The following is a 19,723-nucleotide window of genomic DNA, read 5'->3' as shown; positions in this document are numbered from 1 at the left end:
CAGGCTGCCCCTCAGCTGGGCTGTCAGGGGTGGGTGCTGTGCATGGGGTGAGGGCTCAGCCTTTGGGGCATCTCCCAGCTTGTGCAGCACCAGACAGATGCTGGTTTGTGCAGACCATCCCTGCTCCCCCCTAGGCAGGGTGAGCACATCCCTCTGCCTTCCCAGAGGAGCTGCTGTGGCTGCTGCTGCCTTCAATCTGGGGAACAGGTCAGATGCAAGCTGCAGTTTAGACATAAAAATAGCTGGCACCTGCTTGAGTCACGCTGAGCTGGGTGTGCTGGGGCTCAGTGCCAGCCCTGCCTGGGCACAGGGCTCTGCTGAGCTTTTCCCTGACTGTCCCAGCTGGGGGGAGCATGGACAGACCCTTGGCAGGGCTGCCTCTGCAAGCTTCATAAATTGACACATTCCATGCTGTGCCACCCTTTGGTCACCAGGGTTTTTGTCTCCTCAGCTCTTTGACTTGGTTTCTTCCCCCCCCCCACTCTGCTTTTAACCAAATTTATTCTCTTGTTGTGTTTGACCAAGGTAGGACAGTGTAAAGATAATTGTTCCTCATAGGAATTAATTACATTGTTATTTTAGATTGCAAGCCTCATCAGGCTTCTGGAAATCTATTATTTATCTATATTTCTGGTTAATTTAAAATGCTATTAAGATGGTATTTAAAAACTTGACTTGTGTAAACAAAAGGAAAAAAACTGGTTCAAAATTTCAAGAAGGTGAGCTAGGCCTTCTCTACCTCCACTGTTAACTCTATTGAATACTGTATTTTTGATTTTTTATTGTAATTTTATTGTAAGACACTGTTCCCTGGTATGAGTATGAATATCTATAGTATGAGTCTGCAGATACATAATTTTTCTGGGACCCTAAAGAGATGATGCATTCAAAATTATCATCTCATTCACTATGAGATGACTTCACCTATAACAAAGAATAACATTATTTCTCTCAGGGTAGAGGTGTATCAAACTGTTTTCTCCTGGTTTTGTCATGGAATGAGCTATGATAGCAAATGTAGCCTGTTTCACTGTTGCCTCTTCAGATCTTACCTGCAGCAGTTCAGAATTTTAAAGGTTTCTTTAAAAGACCTTTTTTAGTGCAGAATGCTAAGGATTTTGGACAGGGAACAACCTTCATTAGTTTAAGTGCTTTATAATAGATTTTATTTCTAAAGTGCTCTTCATTAAAGTTCTTAACTAGATTGCTATCCTAGAGCCTTTTAATTTCAATCAAATTTGAATTACGAGTAGTGAATAAACAGAAATACTGGTAGTTCATCTAACCAGGGGAAGTAAAATATCTCCTGAAGAGGAGGATCCCTGAGCTACAAACAGGTCTGTGCCCAGTGCTGGGATGTGGTGGCTCCTGGATGATGTCCAGGTGAGGTGGATGACAGTGAGGCACACCAGGGACAGTATGGGGGATATTTTTAGCCAAACCTGCTTGACTTGTGACCCTGGTGACATTCTCTTGCTAAAGGGGGCTTAAAGTAGGCTGGGAAAGGGTGTGGGTGAGCTCAAGGTGATGTACAGGTGGCTGAGAGTTTTAATCTGATCTCACTGACACTTCACCTACAGATTTTCATTTTGGAGCCTTACAGATTCAAAGCTGGTGAAGGAAAGGTATTTCTGCCAAAGACTTGCTGCAACTCTCAAATCCCATGAGACAGCTCCTTCCTGTTACCTTTGCCTGGGAGTGCCTAAGGAAATGATTAATTTGGAGTAACTGGAAAGTCTTTTTGGGGAAGATCAGAGCATGAAAGTTAATGATCAATTACTTCTGATTACTGGGTAATTATGAAGAATTGTGTTTAAGGACTTTTTTTTTTCCCCTGGCTGAAGTCCACTTAAAGACCTACAGCTCTAAAAGCTACATATAAATCTACTGCAGACCAAAGAAAACATCACAGCCACAGGAGAAAAGCTGCTGCAGCACCTGGGGACAGTTCAGGGACCCTCAGCCCAGGGTTGGAGGCAGGGCACAGAATGAAGGTGGCAGAGCACCACTGCAGGGAAAGGGATGTGCTACAAGGGTCAGCCAGAGGAAATGCTGAGGAAGGATGGAAGCCAGAGGAAGGATGTTTGTCACTGATTTTTTTTGTTTGTTTGTTATTTAAGAAAAAATGAAAGGGGAGGAGAAATTAGTAAGTTAAGCTTATCCCTTACCCTGCAGATCATTCCTGTGTGTGTGTCCCACACTTATTCCACTCAGATCTGTCTCTGTAGTATTTCAGTGCTGATTACAGCACCTCTTCTTGTTTCTGTGGAAGGCTGTGCTTTTCATGTTCTGTGTTCTGCTGTTACTATAAAATTTTTCTATACTGGGTTTTGTCTAAGCAAAAGAATATTCCAGTGTTTAAAAGAAAAAAGCAGTTCTTAGAATTACTCTGAACATGACAGACTTACATTATATATTGCAATAAGAAAAGTGTACAATTAATGATAATTTTAAAAAACAATTTAGGGCCTTTTTCAGAGCCTACTTCTTCCCAGAAGTCAATTTAGGCAATGCTTTTATGGATGAGCTTGCATCAACATTCAAGGTTTATTCACAATTTAAATTTCATTAATAAACCCATCTAAACCCCCAAGCATTCCCAAACATGAGGAAATGCAGAACCCTTGGCTAAGCCTGCTCAAATTCCCTTCTCCCACTTACTCTCTTATGCTTTTTTCTTGCAGACCTTTAATCAGGGATAAGTCATGGGGAAACCTCAGAGGTAACCAGGCTGTAAGAAATTGCAAGGCTGTGAGAATTTACTCTGGAGACTAAACCTGTCTGGACTGTAACTGGGATTAGATTTCCCAGGACAGGGCACACTTCACTTGGGTCAAAGATGTTCTGCCCTGGTTCCTCAGGGAAGCTGTGTTTTTCCCAGCTTCATTTTCACATGGCCATAGTTTCCTCTCCTGTATTTGAAATTTTGGCCCATCTGAAACTGGGAATGAGCTGAAAGTTTTCCAGCACTGTAGTGCTATATTGAGTTAACTTCTGAAGACTTGCCCTGATTCTGGGCTCTGGCAAAAGGAGAATTACAGCTTCTTTCACCAAGAATAATTCAACCTATTCAGCTTGGACCAGGCATCACCTCCTCCTCCAGGTGTTGCCAGCCAGTGCAGAAAGGACCATGTGCAGCTGCTTCAGCCCCAGCAGGTCACAGCTGGAACATTACAGTGCAGTTTGCCTACAGAAAATAAATAAAATCATGGTAAGAACCCACATATTTAGAGGGTTAAAGTGATGCTGTGGATTGGAACAGCTGAGGTGGGTGCTATGGAGCAGTGATCCCTGGCAGAAGGCTGGGATGGACAGGAGGGGGAAATAAATGTTCTAGGCTGCCACAGCTGAACCTGCTCCAGGATGTTTATCAATCAGAGCCCTGGCTCCACATGGTTAGGGACAGAGCTAGCTGCAGCTGATGGGCTGCTGATGCTGAAATCCCCCTGATGAGTGAGCACAGAACTTTGTGGAATATGAGGCTGCATATATTCACCCATTTCATCTTGTCTTAGAGAGAAGCTGAAAACTGGAGTTTGGTTGCAAGTTGCAACAGAAAATGAATGGCTTTATTTGCTGAAGAAGTCTAATTTCTTTCATGGAAAGGAGAGAATTTGTCTGTCATTGGTCCATCTAGTGGTCAGTAATCAGGTTTTATAATGGATTTCCTTACTAAAGGATTTACAGTCAACACAGTGACTGGTGTTTGCTCTGTGTCATTCAGGATTCCAGTTCTCTTTTCACTGTATTTACACCAACTCTGACAGCCATGGCAAGAAGGTTCACAGGTCAGTTATGGTTATGAGGGGAAAACCACTTCTGATTTCTTGTTGGACACCCACCATAACTTACTGACATCAATGGTTTTCCTGCTGTGAGTGAAGACTTCCTTTTCTGAAAGCACCTTCAAGTCAATCATTTCCAGTTATCTTCAGGGCAGTGTTTTGTTTTTAGAGGCTCTTTTTCTGAGAGGTGATGGTCTCATTTGTAGGATGGTAAGAGAAGGAATTTCTTGAAGTCATGCTGCCAGTGATGGATGATTCCATAAGACATTGAGAGAGGAGCACACCATTAAATCAGCTTTGCTATCTAGGGAGACATTCAACTTGTGATTAAAAATACATCATCATTTCCCCTCTCCCCCTTCTCCCTCCATCAATATCAAGTTATTATATAGAAAATGGCTTTAGAGAGGGAACCAAGCTGTGGAACCAGGGGAACCAGGGATTCAAAGATATTGATGCTTCCTATAGTGAGGAGAAAAGCTGACCAGAAAATACATTCAGTAGTTTTAATAAATTATTTAAGAAAAATGAAAGAAGGGGTAGATGAAATAAAAAGGAATGAAATGTTCTCCTTGTGAGATGATGCTGAAGATAGAATTGTGTGTGGCCACTTCTGAGTCTTGTATGCCTTAAATGTTGAAGCACTGAGAATATTTTCAAAGCTGTGGTATCACAAAGTAGTTAATGGAAACATGGGTTTGAAGGTTATATTGAATTCAGTGCAAGGTACTGTGCAAGAAAGAAACCATGGGTTGAAGTGCATGCACATTTATATTTAATTGCAGGGCTGTTGGAAATGGAAAAATACTTCTGCTTGTATGCTTAAATGTGACTCTCATCCTCAATGTACTGCCTAAATCTGTTTCTTCCATTTTAGAAAACATCAGAAAAGCAATTTGATACAACTTGCAGTGTCCAGTACGTGGTGTTTTATATATATATATATAAGTAATTTTTTTTCCAAATGAGGAAGATGAGGATTTCAAATGGGAAGAGCTCCTCTCTTATTGTTTGGGGCTCAGGTATCTCTTAGCAGGCACCAGCACTAGATCAAAGCTTGCTTTCAGATCCTGTTCTCTTGCATAACGCTGCTGTGCTTCAGCCTTGAACCAGAAATTATTCTCTTACCACCTGCACTCTTTCATTCTGGGAACTTTGACCTCAGTTTTATCAGTTTTAGTAAAATATCTGCATGAGAGTTGCTGTACACAGGCAGTGAGAAAGGCAAAGGTCCCTTTGATAGCCCATGGAGGGAGTTTTCAAGAATTGCTTCAAGACCAGAGAATGTGCTTGTTCCAAGGAGCAGCTCAACTTGTGCTGTATTGGTTTTAAGGCTCCCTTTGTTGTGGGATAATGGGAGGCAGGATGAGATACAGCTCGTGACTTGCTGAGCTTTTTTAATGAATGCTTTTTATTGCTATAGTTGCATGTGTGGATTTTAATGAAAGCAAAATGGCTAATGCTGTTATTTTAAATTTAGCAGTATTTGTTTTTGTATAGGTTTGCAGGAATGTTATGGTAATTTTTTATACTTCAGCCTATAAGCTAGATTCCCCCCAGCTCTGTAATTCAGAGTATCACCTTCCCCCACCAGCACTGACAACTGAACCACCTGCTTTTGGTGATGCTTTCATAGACTCTTTGATGAATATTTAGATGAAGCAGCTACAAAGATAGTTGAAGCTAAAGAAAGCTGGTAATGTGTCATAATAGGCTTTCTTAAGCATGTAGGTTTATTGTCACCAAAAACTTCTCCCAGAGCTTTGCTATTCTCAGGGGTTCAAGCCTGAACTTACTCTTGACCATCTGATACCTCTTTGTTCTGGTTTCTGCAGCCTTTTTTGCCTAAAGTGGTTTATTTTCCTTCCTAGTGGTTGTCTTTACAGTTTTTGAGGAGCAATTCCATCCCAGTCCCGTGGCTGCAGTCTGTATGGCCATGGTGCCTGTGGTGTTAACACCTCACTGCACCTTCATATTCAGATTACTTCCCAGTTTTGTCACCAGCTGCCATAATTACTCATTTTTTCGTATGCAAGCCATTAATCAGTTAAAAATGAACCAGAAGACTGATTGTTGGGGTTTGTCTTTTCATCAGCTACTTCCAAGAAGCCTGCAGATTTTTATTTCTGTGCTGTCAGGCACATCTCTTTTGGGCAGAATCTTTAGTGCTGTCACAATTCCTCTGTCTCCAAGTTCACACTTTTAATGTGATACCACATGGAAAAGTATGTTTGTGGAATATCCAGCTAGCTGAGACTTGTATTTATTTTGAACACAATCCCAATAACCAACCTGTCTTGTTATAATCTCTTTGTAGCTTCATGTTCTGATTCTTCTTTGTCAGTCTTTGCTGAAATCTCACATGCTGTTGATGAGTTTTGCAGCCTTTCTTATATGTGGCAAGTCAAACTGGTTCATAAAAGCACTGAAATGAATCTGCATTTTTAGAGGTTTGAATACAGTTTACTTTTAGCTGAGTGTTGAGCAGATGCACGTGTTGGTTTTGCTAGAGAATTTAGAAGGCAAAAAGTTGCAAAAAGCAGTGTGTGTTTTTCAGATGTTTGCCTGGTCATGTTTTCCTTCTCTTTAGTGGCAGTGGTGGAAGATGATGCCCTTGCAAAAGCCAGGGAATGTGTTTTGCCATAAAACTGGCCTTGGACAATGTCCCAGCCTGGATGGACTGGCATTGCCCGTCTGCAGAGCTAAAGCTGAGCTGGAGGGGCAGGAGCTATCAGGATAAATGGTGTTTCCTAGCACAGTTTGGTTTCTACATTTCTACATTTCTACATTTTATGTGAAGTAGGTTGGAATTGAGCAGTTTTCCAATGCCATCATGCCCAGGGTCAGTGTGTACAGTATGAACCTCCCTGTTTCTGTTCCTCTGATAACACTCTCATAGAATCCTTTAAGTGTTAACACTTCTCTGAGTGTTTCATCACTGGTTACATCCTGTGGCAGGTACCTGCTGGGCATCCTAATCAAACATTTCTGTTTGCAGAGTTCACATCCTGGTTAAAATAAGTTATAAATGAAGTGATCCATGTGAGAGGAGCACTCTTTGTTCCCACAACCTGCTGAAGGAGTGGTGGGTTATAGAAATGCTTTGTGCTCACTTTTGTGATGCATTAACTTGCTGGGCACACCTTTGGAGAATTTTTTATTTTTTATTTTTTTTTAATAAAGAAAAACAGGTTTGCAGTCTGGTAAATCTGAGTGTCTTCGGGGCTTTTCTCATTTCTGAAGTTTGGGATGTAGATTTCTTCATGAAACTTTCATGGTGTGAGGCTTGTGAAATTAGATAACATGCTTTAAACAAGCCACCTCTGGGTAAAGTACATCTCTAATTACTGAGACTAAATTATGTGGAAAGTGAGCTGGTGTCTGAAGTAAATCTCCAGTTCAGTAATCTAAAATTAAATAATGATTAGCTTAATTGCTTCAGGATCATAAAAAACACTCTTAATAAAATATAGGGATTAAGTGTGTGTTCTGAGAGCAGATCATTGCTTCTGCTTCCTTTTCACTAACTTCTCTCAAGACAGGGTTTGGAGGTAAGAGAAATGAAATAACCTTTTGTTATGCTGATTAGTAAAGCCAGAAAAGTAGGCTAGTTCTTGTGTATGCAAGCCCTTGCTCCTGTCTGAATAGAAGCTGCAATTTCACTATTAGTGGTAAATTTAGAACACTTGCTTTTAATTTCATAGACATGTGCCAGTTAGTCCCTTTGAAAGCAACAGCAGTTGGTACCTGTGGAGCTGAGTGTAAATATATATGTAAAGAAGGATCAAGTAGTGTTATTTTCCTACAGGGAAAAGAAAAAGACTCATAATATTAATAAGAAGTGTTTGAGTTATTCATTACCTGGGTTGCCAGCTGCTCGTTTGCATTGCATTTTGCTTCTAAACAAAGTATTTTCACCTTCATTCACTGGAGAATGTCTTTTTTGCTTATAGGCAAATGAGAAAGCAAATCTCTTGAGACATAAGCAGTGGTACTTCCCTGGAGGGAGGAGATGGGGATTCTGCTGTTGCTCTGAGTGTTACCAGGTGCCAGAAGTGGTCCCCAGTGGTGGTGGTAAGAAAGAAATCTTCCCCCACGTTTCTGTATTTGCATTTTGTCTGTAGCAATGTGCTTTTGGGGTAAAAACAAAAAGGGGTGTACAAATCCTGTTCTTTTCATAGAGCTGCATGAGCTGCTGGGAGAGGTGTCAGAAGTCTCCCCCACTCAGAGAATTTTAGTTTAGGAATGAAATCAGCACTTGAGCTTGTTGCTTCTGCTGTCTGGTGTTTGCTGTATCTGCTGGTAATCATTGTGGCAGGGATTTAACCACAAATAAATTCCAGTGGGACTCTAGAAATATTTATCTGTCTACTCCTTCCTTAAATGTAGAAGGGAAACTTATGCCCTTGAAGTGCTCAAAGGACCTCCTTTATGGGGTACATAGAAATCTCATCAATGCTGATTGGGGTTGTCTTAAGATGCTTTAATCTGAACATCTTTAAATTTTATCCAATAACCAGGTATGAAAATGTTAAGTATATCAGCCTGCTTCCTACTTTTTGCCTTTTTCTGTAGTCTGTCCTACAGACAGTGGCAGGGAAAGTGGGAAACTGCTGAGACCCCGCTGACACAGCAGTAGAGCAGGTATTTTTCAGGGCAGGATATTAAAACCTGTGGTTACTGTCGGATGTTGACATTTTAATGATGATCTCTGGTACCCTTCAGGAGCTATTAGTATTTTTTTTTTTGGAAGAAAATAACTTAATCTTAGTGATTTTGCAAAGACCTAAATTATTGCTTTGGTATTCTATCACCTTTCAAGGTCTGCTGTAGGACAAGTAGTCTCCCTAAAAATGTTAATTTTTTGGAGATATTTCTCAAAGCTGTAGTTCATAAAGCAGCACATACTGGATCAGCCACAATCTGTGTTCAGGGCATGGATTGACCCTGAGCAGAGTTACATCCCTGTGAGATGTACATTTTCCTGCTGTAGAGGAAGTGAAAGCATTGATCCCAGCTCATTAGCTGGGCAAGGAGACACCTCCTGCAAGCCCAAAATATTCTTGGGTCAAAAATTTTACCCCCAAAAATTGCTTATTGCAGCTGAACCTGGCTGAGTGCCTGCAGCTTTGGTGTGTGCAGGGACACCCAGCAGGTTGATTCATTTAAGGAGCCTTGTCCTGGTGTCATGGTGACCAGCTGCTTTCAAAACTGGTTGTGTAAAATGTTAACACACTGGTGTAGGAGCAATGCCCCAGAATCACAAAAAGCCCTTTTTTATGCATTTGCTGTTTTGTAGGATACTTTTCAACTTACATTGCTCCAATTTTTGCTTTTCTTCTTTATGTGTAAGGCTTGAAAAAGCCATTGATGAGTTACTGAGAAGCTAAAATATGCTGGGATAGGGGGAGCAAGATTTTTAATTGTAGCAGCTCTTGAATTCTCAATCTATGCTTCTATTCAGAGAAGAAAAAATCTGAGTTTCTCATACCCAGCCCTGCATGCTGTTCTCTGTATCCCTGTGTGGTGCTGCCTTGTCTTGGCTCACTAGAACCTGCAACAGGGAATAATCTGGAAATTAAATGTTCTGAGGGAGGGGGATGGCCATGCTGGAAGCTGCATGGATTAAATAACCCCCTGAATAATTCCTCCAGCCTTCACTTTGATTGTCCAGTTGTTATAGGTTATGTTTTAACTAGTTTTTGTTTACTTTTTACTATAGAGCTGCCAGCTTTTTTTTTTTGGCTGTTTTATTTAGCTGAGTGTTTTTTTAGCTTTTTGAGCTTTTTGCTGCTGCTTTTGCTGCTGCTTTGGCTGCTGCTTTTGCTGCGTGTTTTTACTTCTTTTTATTTTGCTGCTTTAGCTGCTTTTTTTTTTTTTTTTTTTGGCTGCTTAAACTGCAGCTCTATAGTGAAAGGTAAAGAAAACAACTAGTTAAAACATAACCCATAACACCAGTGGAGGCCACCCAGGTGATGAGAGGGCTGGAACACCTGCACTGTGAGGAAAGGTTGGGAGAACTGGGATTGTGGAGTCTGGAAAAGAGGAGGTGACCTTAATGTGGCCTTCCAGTGCCTAAAGAAACCTGCAAGAAAGATGGAGAGACTATTTATAGGGGTTTGGAGTGACAGACAAGGGGGATGGCTTCAAACTGAAAGGGAGTAGGGTTAGATCAGATATTGGGAATAAATTCTTCCCTATGAGAGTAGTGGGGCTCTGGCACAGATTGCCCAGAAATGTGAATGTCCCATTGCTGGAGCTGTTTAGGGTCAGGTTGGGTGAGGCTCTGAACACCCTGGGATAGTGGAAGGTGTCCCTGCCCATGGCAGGGGGTTGGAACTGGATGATCTTTAAGGTCACTCCAGCCCAAACCATCCTGTGATTCTGTGCTCTGTCATCTGCTGCTGTTGTCCTTCTTGTGTGTCCTTCTGGGGGGATTTCTCTCTCAGACTAGTCAATGTTATAATTTCCATAAATTGCTGGAAAAATCATTATTAATAAAAAGCTGGGACCACAAAGAGGAAAGCAAAATAATTTTTGAATTCATCAGGCTAGGCCTGAAAGCAGCTCACAAAAGCAATCACAGCAGTCACAGTTTCAAGAATTTCTACAGTTCAAGCAAGGCAAAATGTGAAGTATATTGGAAGACCAGTTCCAGTCCCTGTTTTCATACTTAATTTACCAGTGTGGAGGCTGTGGTTAGTTTCAAAGCCTGTAAGACAGAGGTCTCTCCTGTGGCAGAGTGATGTTCTGAAAAGCTGCTCCCAGAGGTGTGATCCCTGCTGTTTATCTGGTTTTTAGGCAGAGTCTGATTTGCACAATTTACAGAAGTAATGTTCTCTCCTATCTGTTTTTAATAGATAGGGCACTGAGTTGCTGCACCTTTTATTTGGAGGAAGGCAGCATGACTGTGGTATTTTTTCTGTAGCACTCAGTTCTGCTCTTCAAAAACTGCACCCCCTTAAGCTTTGTGCCTCTTTCCTAGGGAAAATTTCCTATTGTTCCTTGCTGAACAGTGCTGGGTACATTTATTTAGCACAGTTCAGCCCTGCCAGGGTGGTCACTGCTCTGGGCCAGCACAGGATCCACTTCCAGCTGGGGGTACCTGCTGGTGGAACTCAAGGAGCAAACTCAATCTCCTGGGTTTGTTTATTTTGAGAAGAAAAAAGTAATCCAAACTGAAGGTGATTTCTTAGAAGCCATAATGGCATTTACTCTTTTGTAATTGTTTTGAAAATGTCAATGTTGCTGTGGGAGCAATTGTTCTCACATGTAAGAGTTGTGAAGGTCACACATTCAGGACCTTTGGCAGTAAAAAAAAGCAGCAGAAAACACAGATTTAAATACAAATACTGTCACAGGATGTGCCTCAGGACAATATTCCTGTGCCTTAGCAGCAAGGCCACTTTTGATTAATTTGCCCAGTCTCTGCACCTGTGTCTCCCTCTGGAGAAAGCCTCCCTTTCCTCCTTGGCTGTGGTGTTTGAGTTTAATGGGATAAGGGATGCACAGGAGTGAATCTTTGTGCAATTCTTTTTCCTGTGCTGAAGATAAACAATGCCCCTTACTACTGTCCTGTGGGCCCTGGGTTAACTGTTTCCTAACATCTGCTGAAATGATCTACTTCATAAAATATAAAAAACCCAACAAATTAAACAAAACCAACACCAATCTCAACAAAAAACTCCAAACCCAACAATTTAGCTTAAGATGTATGTTGTTGACAGAGATGTGGGATGAGTAATAAGTGTAAAAGCAGTTATACAAGCAAACCTTGAGGACAGGCTGACCTTAAACATGAGTTTAGAGTGAGCCTATGGTAGTGCCTGGGAGGAGAGGCTTGTGAGCAGTCAGTCAAACCAAGCATAGAAAAAGCTCTCAGTTGCCTGGAAGTAATGAACTTTCAGTAAAATACTCCTGATTAATGCAGTGAAGTCTCAGTTATTCCAGTTATTTCGAAATCTGGTTTATTACAGTAAAGGTAAAAAGAATTTAAGTAGAACTAATAAAAAGTAGTTTACGTTTAATGGGCTTAAAAGTGAACAAAATCTGCAGATGCAAGAAGCAATTTTACATTGCTGAGTAAATAGCATGAAAGTCCTTGTTATATGTCTTGATTGGAGAAATATTGGTTATTTTAGATTAGTTCTGGTAATTAGACCAGGCTGCTTGTTTGTTTATATTAAATGAAGCTAGTCTGGTTTGCTAAATATGTCCTATATTAACACATTACATTGAACTGCAGGCAGTTTGTAATATCCTTGAATATCTGATTTTTTGGCACATAATTGCAGATAAGCTGAGGGTTATTCTGGCAGATAAAAAATTACTCATAAGAGCATAAATGCTGCTTCTCAAACCTTTACTCAGCCCAACTGAGGAGCTTTTGAAGAGCAGTGCCAAGCTAGCAGTGGTGACATCCATAATTCCAGTTTGGCACATAGGGTCTTTTGAATATGAAGCTTTGGTACAGTGAACACCTCTCTTTACTAATTACCTCCTAATTTTTCAAGTGATGGGGAGCAGCTTTTGACTTGGCAATCAAACTATTCTGAAACACTGCAAGTTCCAAGAGAAGTGGGTGCTCACTTTTATACCAGTAATTTGACATTCTGCATTTCTTCCAAGACTTTATAACTGTTCCAGCAGGAAACAACCCCTGCATTGGTGGGTTTTTTTGTGTCTGACAGAAGTGGAAGCAGTACAGAGGAATGTATGGAGATGGAGATTGATAAATTTCCATCAGGCAGCTGCTCACCTAGTTGGGGTTGTGATCACTGAGATATCTGTGTTTTTTTTATTTTTAATTTTTATATTAGTATCAGTGTTTGTGGCACTTGTAGGACTGAAAAAGTAGTCACAATGGCAGAATATTTGGATGTCCTTTTGTCTAGGTCTGTCATGATAAAGAGAGCATCTGTGAAAACTCCCAAAGTTCCACTGTCAGCTGTGGAGCAGCCCTTGTGCAGCATTGCTGTCTGAAAGGCAAACATGGATTTCTGGGGGGCAATCACTCCTGGGATTCCTGCAGCCCTCAGCAAAAGGCTATTTAGGTCATGTCTCTCTCAAACATTGCATTAAAAGGCCACTGTTCAGAAGAAGCTGAACAAGGAACACTGAATCGTGACAGGGCTGACCAGTCCTGGATTTATGATCTTTTGTTGGCAGCATCTTTCAAAGACTGTGAGTTACCATAGAAGGGTCCCATGCTCTGCAGAATCCAGAATGGCCTGAATTAACTATAGATGCTGCTAGAGGCCTATTTAGGAATAGCATACCAAAGCCACCCAGGAGATGGGAGATCTTAAGAAGAGGTGAGAGCTGTAGATGTTTCTTTTCAGGTTTTTCTCTGAGGTGAATTTTAAGGACAGATGGGATGTTTACAGAGTGGCTGCTGTTTAGTTTCTCAGCTAACAGCCAACAAAAGCCTGAATTTTCACAATGTACAGTCTTCCCAATTACAAGTTAAGTTTTTGAACTGTAGGCTACTGCATTTATAAAGAATTCTTTAATTTATAAAGATTTCACCCTGTACAGAAGTGAGCATTTCTGTGTGTGCAGTTCAACTTTGTGTTCAAAATGTAATCTTCAAATTTGCACAGGAGAAGGGATTTCTCCTTTTTATAGTTGCTTGTTTGGGGGTTTGAGGGATTTTTGTTGTTGGGTGGGGAGCTTAGTGTAAAGGTTGTGTGGTGCTGCCAGTATTGGTGTAGAGACCAGAAGAGACTGGTGTGATCTCAACAGAAAACAGAGAACAATAAAACTTTGTTCAGCATATATTTGTTTTTTGCTATCAGTCTGCTTGATAAGTCTGGTCTATCTATTTAGAAAGATACCTGCTTTTGTGTATATGCAAAAAGAGATCCGACCACAGGGGTAATTATGGACTCAGGTTGATACCAGCCTTGTGCAATATTTGTCAGTGAAATAATCCAAAAGAAGAATAGATGTCTTATTCAGGAATGAACATGCTTCTGATGGCAGGAAGGGTGACATGAAAGAGAATGAAAGTTGGGTCCCACAGCCCTTCCTGTCTTGTTTTTTCCCCCTTAGGGCCATGAGTAGCAGATGCACAGCTCTGTGTGAGCAGGGTGAATGCACTGAGCAGGATCCAGCTCCCCATCCACTGTAATTCAGGCTGCCAATTCTGCTCACTGGACCAACTGAGAAACTCTTTGCTTGTGTAGCTGCTGTGTTTTCAGGTCATATTTTTCACCTGTTATTTGTTGTTGGCTGCAGAACAGTGGGTTTTATCTGAAGCTGCCTCAGTCACTCAGCAGAATGCCTCCTTTTGCTGTTAGTATTTTTGCTTCCCTGTCTCTCCTGTGATGAAGATCTGAAACATCTGGATTTAGAAGAATGGTGACTTTTGTCTTCCCTCACTCTCCACATGGCCTCTGTCTCCTTCTAGGCTCAAACCATGGAAAATATCATGGTGAAAGCATAATTTTCCTATATAAAAATGTATAGGCAAGGTGTGTTTGTCCATGTGACAAATGTCAGCCTGGTGACAGGAGGCTGGTTGGTCTTCATCACTTGTCATAATCTGTGAGAAGGTTTGGGGACAGTAAAGTCAAAATTGCATGGCATATATTCTGCTTCTGAGTTTTAGAGCTGCCTTTCTTCATTGCTGGTAAGCTGTGAGCAGTTCCTGAGGTACATTTGTAGTTGAGATCATGCAAATGCTGTTCTGGGGATTTTTTAGGTTTAGTACAGCAGGGCACTGGCAGGGGAAAACTTTCCTTCTGTCTGTCTTTGGTCTTGCAGCTGTGATCCCTACAGCATGTGGATAGCTCTGGTATCACCTGAGACCTTTGCTTTACCCTGTTCATCTTACTTATTAATCATGAAAATAATAAATAATCCTGTTTAATCTTTCCCATCCTGGCAGTACAGCTCGTGGTAGCAAACTCTGGGGCAGAGGCATAAATGAACAAAGGGGATGTGCTGATTCCTGCTCTGAGCTGACTCTCAAGAGGTGGTGGCTTTGCCTCTGGACACACTTGTGAGGTTATTAAACCTCCAGAGCTCTTGCTCCACCTTCATCGGTTGTCCTAAATAAGCAAAGCAGCTAATAGTTGCTAAAAAGGTTATTTATTACAAAGCACATCAGTCTCAAAATGGCAAAAGCAGTAGCAAAAGGCAAGAGGAAGCAAATGGCAAAAAAGCACCAACTCTCCCCAGTACAAACTCTTATACAGGATTTTCCCAACAAGGTAAGACACAAACTCAGACACCACTCCTTAACCTATTAGAATTCTAGTTTATTAGCATGGTAAACTACATATAGACTACTTATGCAACCTATCTTGTTCTATCTGAAAAATGTAAGCAATATTCTTACTATAGCTCTATTATGTCTAAGTGCTGTCTACATCCATGGTTCTGGAGCCTCTACTGAAAACATCATGTTTTTCAACCTTCACTAGAACTTTCACTGCCACTCTGGCCTTTGAACCTTTCACTTACTAAAAGCATTAGAGCTCACCCTAAAACTTACTAACTTCTCCTTAAATGTCTACTTTATGTGTAAGTGGCTTAATACACTTCAATCCCTCCAAAGGCTTTGATTAAATCCCTGCACTTTGATTTCTCTCTGAAGAATTCAGAAAGACCCCTGACTCACTCCAACACACACTAATTGAGGAGGTGGTGGATTTTCCTTTGGACACACTGGTTCAGGAGGTGGTGGCTTTGCCACCAGACAGCCCCAGGAGCTTTCCTGTCCTTGCCCATTCCCTTGCATCAGGAATCCTGCATTACTATGGATCAGAGAGCAAATCACCCTGCTCCTCTTCTGCAGAAGGTAATGTTTTATACCTGAAATTTAAAGCAGCTCAGCATTTCTTAGAAGACAGAGTTTCCATTTCTTCCCAATTAGTGTTCATACTTCAAAGGAGAGCTTTGAACCTGGGCAGGGCTGGCAGGCATGAGCACAGTGTTTGCTGAGAGCTGTGCAGCAGCAGTCAGAGCCTTCCCCCTGCTCAGCCACAGCACATTTGCATGCAGACAGATGTCTCCTGGCTGGCTCTCTTTCTGTCATATCAGGCTTAATTTTCTTCTCCTGAATAGTTTTTCATCCAAAAAGCAAAGTGTTTCATTTTCCCTGTAACATCTCGCAGGTGAGACTCTTGTTTATCCATTATTTTGCATCCCTGTTTTAACAAGTGATGGGCCTGTGCCACAAAGCATTTTCCAGATTCACCCAATCTGTCTAGCAGGTGGCTCCCTACATTTCACAGCTTGGTGTGTAAATGCATTTAACACTCCTGAGGTTTCTTTTGTCGTTTATTTTTATCTGAATACAAAGGATGAGTTCCCATTTGTCTTGAAAATTCAACCACTTGGAGTGAAGAGGAGCATTTTATGTAGTCTCAGAGATGGGTAGACATGACTGAGATTTTTTTCTTAATAATCAGAGACTAAGATTGGCAGCATTTTGTAATTACATAACACTGATCTATTTTATACATTGCAAGAGGCCTATTACTCAAATAATTTTGTACTAATAGGGCTTCTGTTAGATAACTCCTTTTCTGTTTGTTATGTAAGGACTGGTATTATAGAATTGCTGTTTGAATACCAGCACTATAATTTTAGAATAGCTTTTATAATAAAAATACTAAGTAAGCCTTGTTCCAAATATAGGCAATTATTTCAATATTGTAATTATTTTTTTTTCCAAATGAGGCCTCTTGATAATTGCTACTTTGGGTTTTGTTTTCATTTAAAAAATCACGATGCTGTCTTGTGCCCAGTCATAATCCATTATGTGCATTTTCTGTAATGAATGTTGTGCATTGGGAAGGTATTGATCAGCAGTCCTGGAAACTGGTGATTGAGCTTCACCTATGAAAACACTGCAAGTGCCAGTTCAGTGACTCTGCATGTCTGAAACCTCCCTGTCATCTTTGAACTGGCTGTGTGTTTGTCTCTTGGGCTTTGGGGTTTAGTTTGATGCTATTTAATATAACCTTATTTCTGCAATTGAGAACAGAAGCAGTGTGAGCAATCTCAAAATGAGATTGGGGAACACAATCAGTAAAAATTCCTTTGGAGTCCACAGAAACTGATTCTTCCTTGCAATTTGGTTACAAGCTATGTCCTTCACTGACAAAGATGTAGATGGTAGTAAGGTTTTTATCTTGGAGTTGATTTGAGAAATGTGGTTGAGCTGTGAGTGAGGTTGCAAAAGATTTTGCATCAGACCTGGACTTTGTGCAGGATACCAGAGGGCAGGAGCACCTATTGACTTGGTGCATGGAGAGAACCTGGAATTTTCCTTTATTTCATGAATGTTGTGGTGCTTCTGTCCTGGTTTTCCACCGGACCCTTACTTAATGCACTGTCAGGAATATATTGTATTTAATTTGTGTGTGCTTTTAATTCTTATTTCACTCAGATCTGCTAAATCAGGTAAAAGTTCCTATTTGTCTGTAACTTTTAAATTCACAGCCTCTTATTTATTTTTCCTTTTCCCATTTTGGCCAAATAATTCCAAGCACTGCCTGTTTTTTTGAATGTAAAAACATTCTTGTTGCATCTTAAGTGGTTTTGTGCTGCCTCTTTTAACTTTATTGAAATCTTCTAATGTGACTGTACCTCCAGGGCAGCCAGGGTTTTAAGAGGGGCTTACCCCATGACTTTGCTCTCTTTTGTGCTGTTGCTAAAGTGCAGTCAAAAAATGGGAGTGTCAGGGGCCTGTGACTACCACTTAAATTTTATATTTGTTATTTAAGCTAGATTTTGTTTGGATTTATTTTCTTTAGAGGCCTTAACTCTGAGCAGGTGAGTTATGCTGCACCTTCAGAGGGCTGTGTTGATAAATGAGAATCACTGTCCAGCCTGATGTGCCCCCAAGTCTCTCTTTACCCAGACTGTCCAGAATATGGTGCAGAACATCTGGATGGACCCTGAGCTTCACCCACCCCATCACACCCTGTTCCTGCACAGGGTGTAGCTGCTGCCACCTCATTTCTTCCTCTTCAGCCTCCAATATCTTCTTTTTGTTGACCAAACTCCTGGACTGTGCCTGCTCAAGCCTTCCAAAAGCCCTGATTTTGGAGCAGGGAGAAGAGAGAGGAAACACTGTAAATAACTGCAGCACCTAATTATTGGCTTGTCTTCATTTTCTTCTGTCTTCACTCAGAGTCAGCATTAAAAACAAGAAGGAGATGAATTTCTTGTGTTTGGACTTGGTTGTTTATTAAATCTTATCTAAAGTACAGAGAGCTCTGCAACACTTCCAGCTACCAGCTAAAAGTGAGCAAAATAGAGGTTAATCCAGCTGCTGCAAGGTCTTTTAAAGCTAAACAGTTTTCAATGAAGTGTTAACACCTATATTATTTATACTTTGGACTTTTATACTCCTGTGATCAGCAGTGCAGCACTATCCAATCAATCAGTATTACCTGAAATCATGAAGGAAGAAGACAAAGACAATACTCAAAATCCTCCATCCTGTCCTATACCTATTACTATATTCTAAAAACCCCAATTTTCAAGCCCTTCACCATGTGAAATCACACACTTCTATTTAACCACACACCTGTGATTTTAGTTCCATCACTCAAATTTGGAAGCTTCTCCAGGGCCTCAATCAAAAGCAGTGTTCTCCAGGGGGTCAGTGCCAGAAACCACAGAAAGCTCAAAACTCCCAGGCTTCTGAGTTCCAACAGAGCACCACTGTGTCCTGCAGTGGGAGGCTCCTTTGTGCTAAAATCTAGATTTAGTTAAAATCTCTTGTGGGGTCCTGCAGAACCAAGAAGTGTCGAGTGGCCGTGCTGAGCACACGCAGGACCACGCGAGCCAGTCCGCTCCATTGCAGCCTGGTAATTTCCTGTAAGGAGCTTAGTGGATTAGAGCAAAGCTTGGTTTGTCAGCAACACCACCTGACTGTCATATTTATTGAGCAGTATTACCTGTTTTAAATATTAGTGCACTTCTGCCCCATTCATGCCTTCATTCTTGAGGTAAGGGGGGCTTTTTTGGTTCAGTGGCTGGCAGAGCCGTGTAGTGGAGAGGACACCCAGCTGTTTTTTCAGGCTGCTGATTGGGCAGTTTTAGTAGCTGAAGCACTTCCAGATTTACCTCGATGTGCTTTTGTCACCATAATCCCTCCTCCATGTCAAGACTGATTCTATTTCCTAGCCAAGACTCGCATCGTGCGTTTTTGCCGTTCCATTTCTTCTCCTCTTTTTTCTTTTTTTCTTTTTTGTTTGTTTGTTTGTTTGTTTCTCTGTTTATTAACCAATAACAAATTGGGAAGATGTTGGTAAACCAGTCAGGTTTTTGCTTATTAGCTGGAATGTGTGCTTCACTGATCTTCCTGGCTTTAGCCTATTACTTGTATTGGTAAGTTGGATTTTTGTGTGGCTATGCTGGGGGTGGCTTGTCCTTTAAAATGCTTCCTTGGGGTGAGCTGGAGAGTGGTGCTCCTTTTTGAAGTGCTCTGGAAGGCTGATGTGTACTTACTAATGTGTGGCTGGGGTAGATACCTTCCCTGATTTGCTCTGGTGTTATTTGTTACAGGACTTGGTTTTGTTGCTTTTTGTGTTTTTATTCAGCTGAGAGCACAAGGATGCCACTTGGGCAAGATGGTGACTGTGTATTTCCATTTTTTCTGCAAGTCTTTACAGAGCTCTTTCACTCTTATTTTGTGCTCTCAGTGTTCTCACAGCTGTCTCTCAGCACGTAACACAGAAATTAGGCTGACAGGCTCAGCAAGTATTAGGGTGTTTGTGGGACAACTATGTCTTCAGCATGGAAAAGGGAATTTTCAGGCAGGTGAAAATTAAGATTCTACCCCTGGGCATGGGAGGGTGGTGGCTGGGAGCAGCAGAGCCAGGAGCCCACACGTGCCTGAGTGTTTTGACTGGGTTTGGGAAGGGTAGGAGCAGGGCAGGGCTGCCCTACATTTCTGGGCTGGCCTTATTTCT

The 19,723-nt window shown here is 41.3% G+C and overlaps 1 protein-coding gene across 4 annotated transcripts in view; it reads left to right on the top strand.

Annotated features, from left to right (window-relative positions):
- Positions 1–19,723, top strand: part of AGPAT3 (1-acylglycerol-3-phosphate O-acyltransferase 3) — an 84,638-nt gene that overhangs the window by 30,291 nt on the left and 34,624 nt on the right. For 2 of the 4 annotated variants that reach the window (XM_079307528.1, XM_079307529.1), the window contains exon 2: positions 7,739–7,859. The exons of the other annotated variants lie outside the window; for them this stretch is intronic. The gene's annotated coding sequence lies outside the window, so the exon portion shown is untranslated. The remainder of the gene's footprint in view (positions 1–7,738; positions 7,860–19,723) is intronic. 4 annotated transcript variants of the gene reach the window in all.

Source organism: Erithacus rubecula (genome assembly GCF_903797595.1).
Source record: "Erithacus rubecula genome assembly, chromosome: 1".
NCBI classification, from domain to species: Eukaryota; Metazoa; Chordata; class Aves; order Passeriformes; family Muscicapidae; genus Erithacus; species Erithacus rubecula.
The sequence above is the reverse complement of the archived record's forward strand: the minus strand, read 5'-3'. Positions and strand labels throughout refer to the sequence as shown.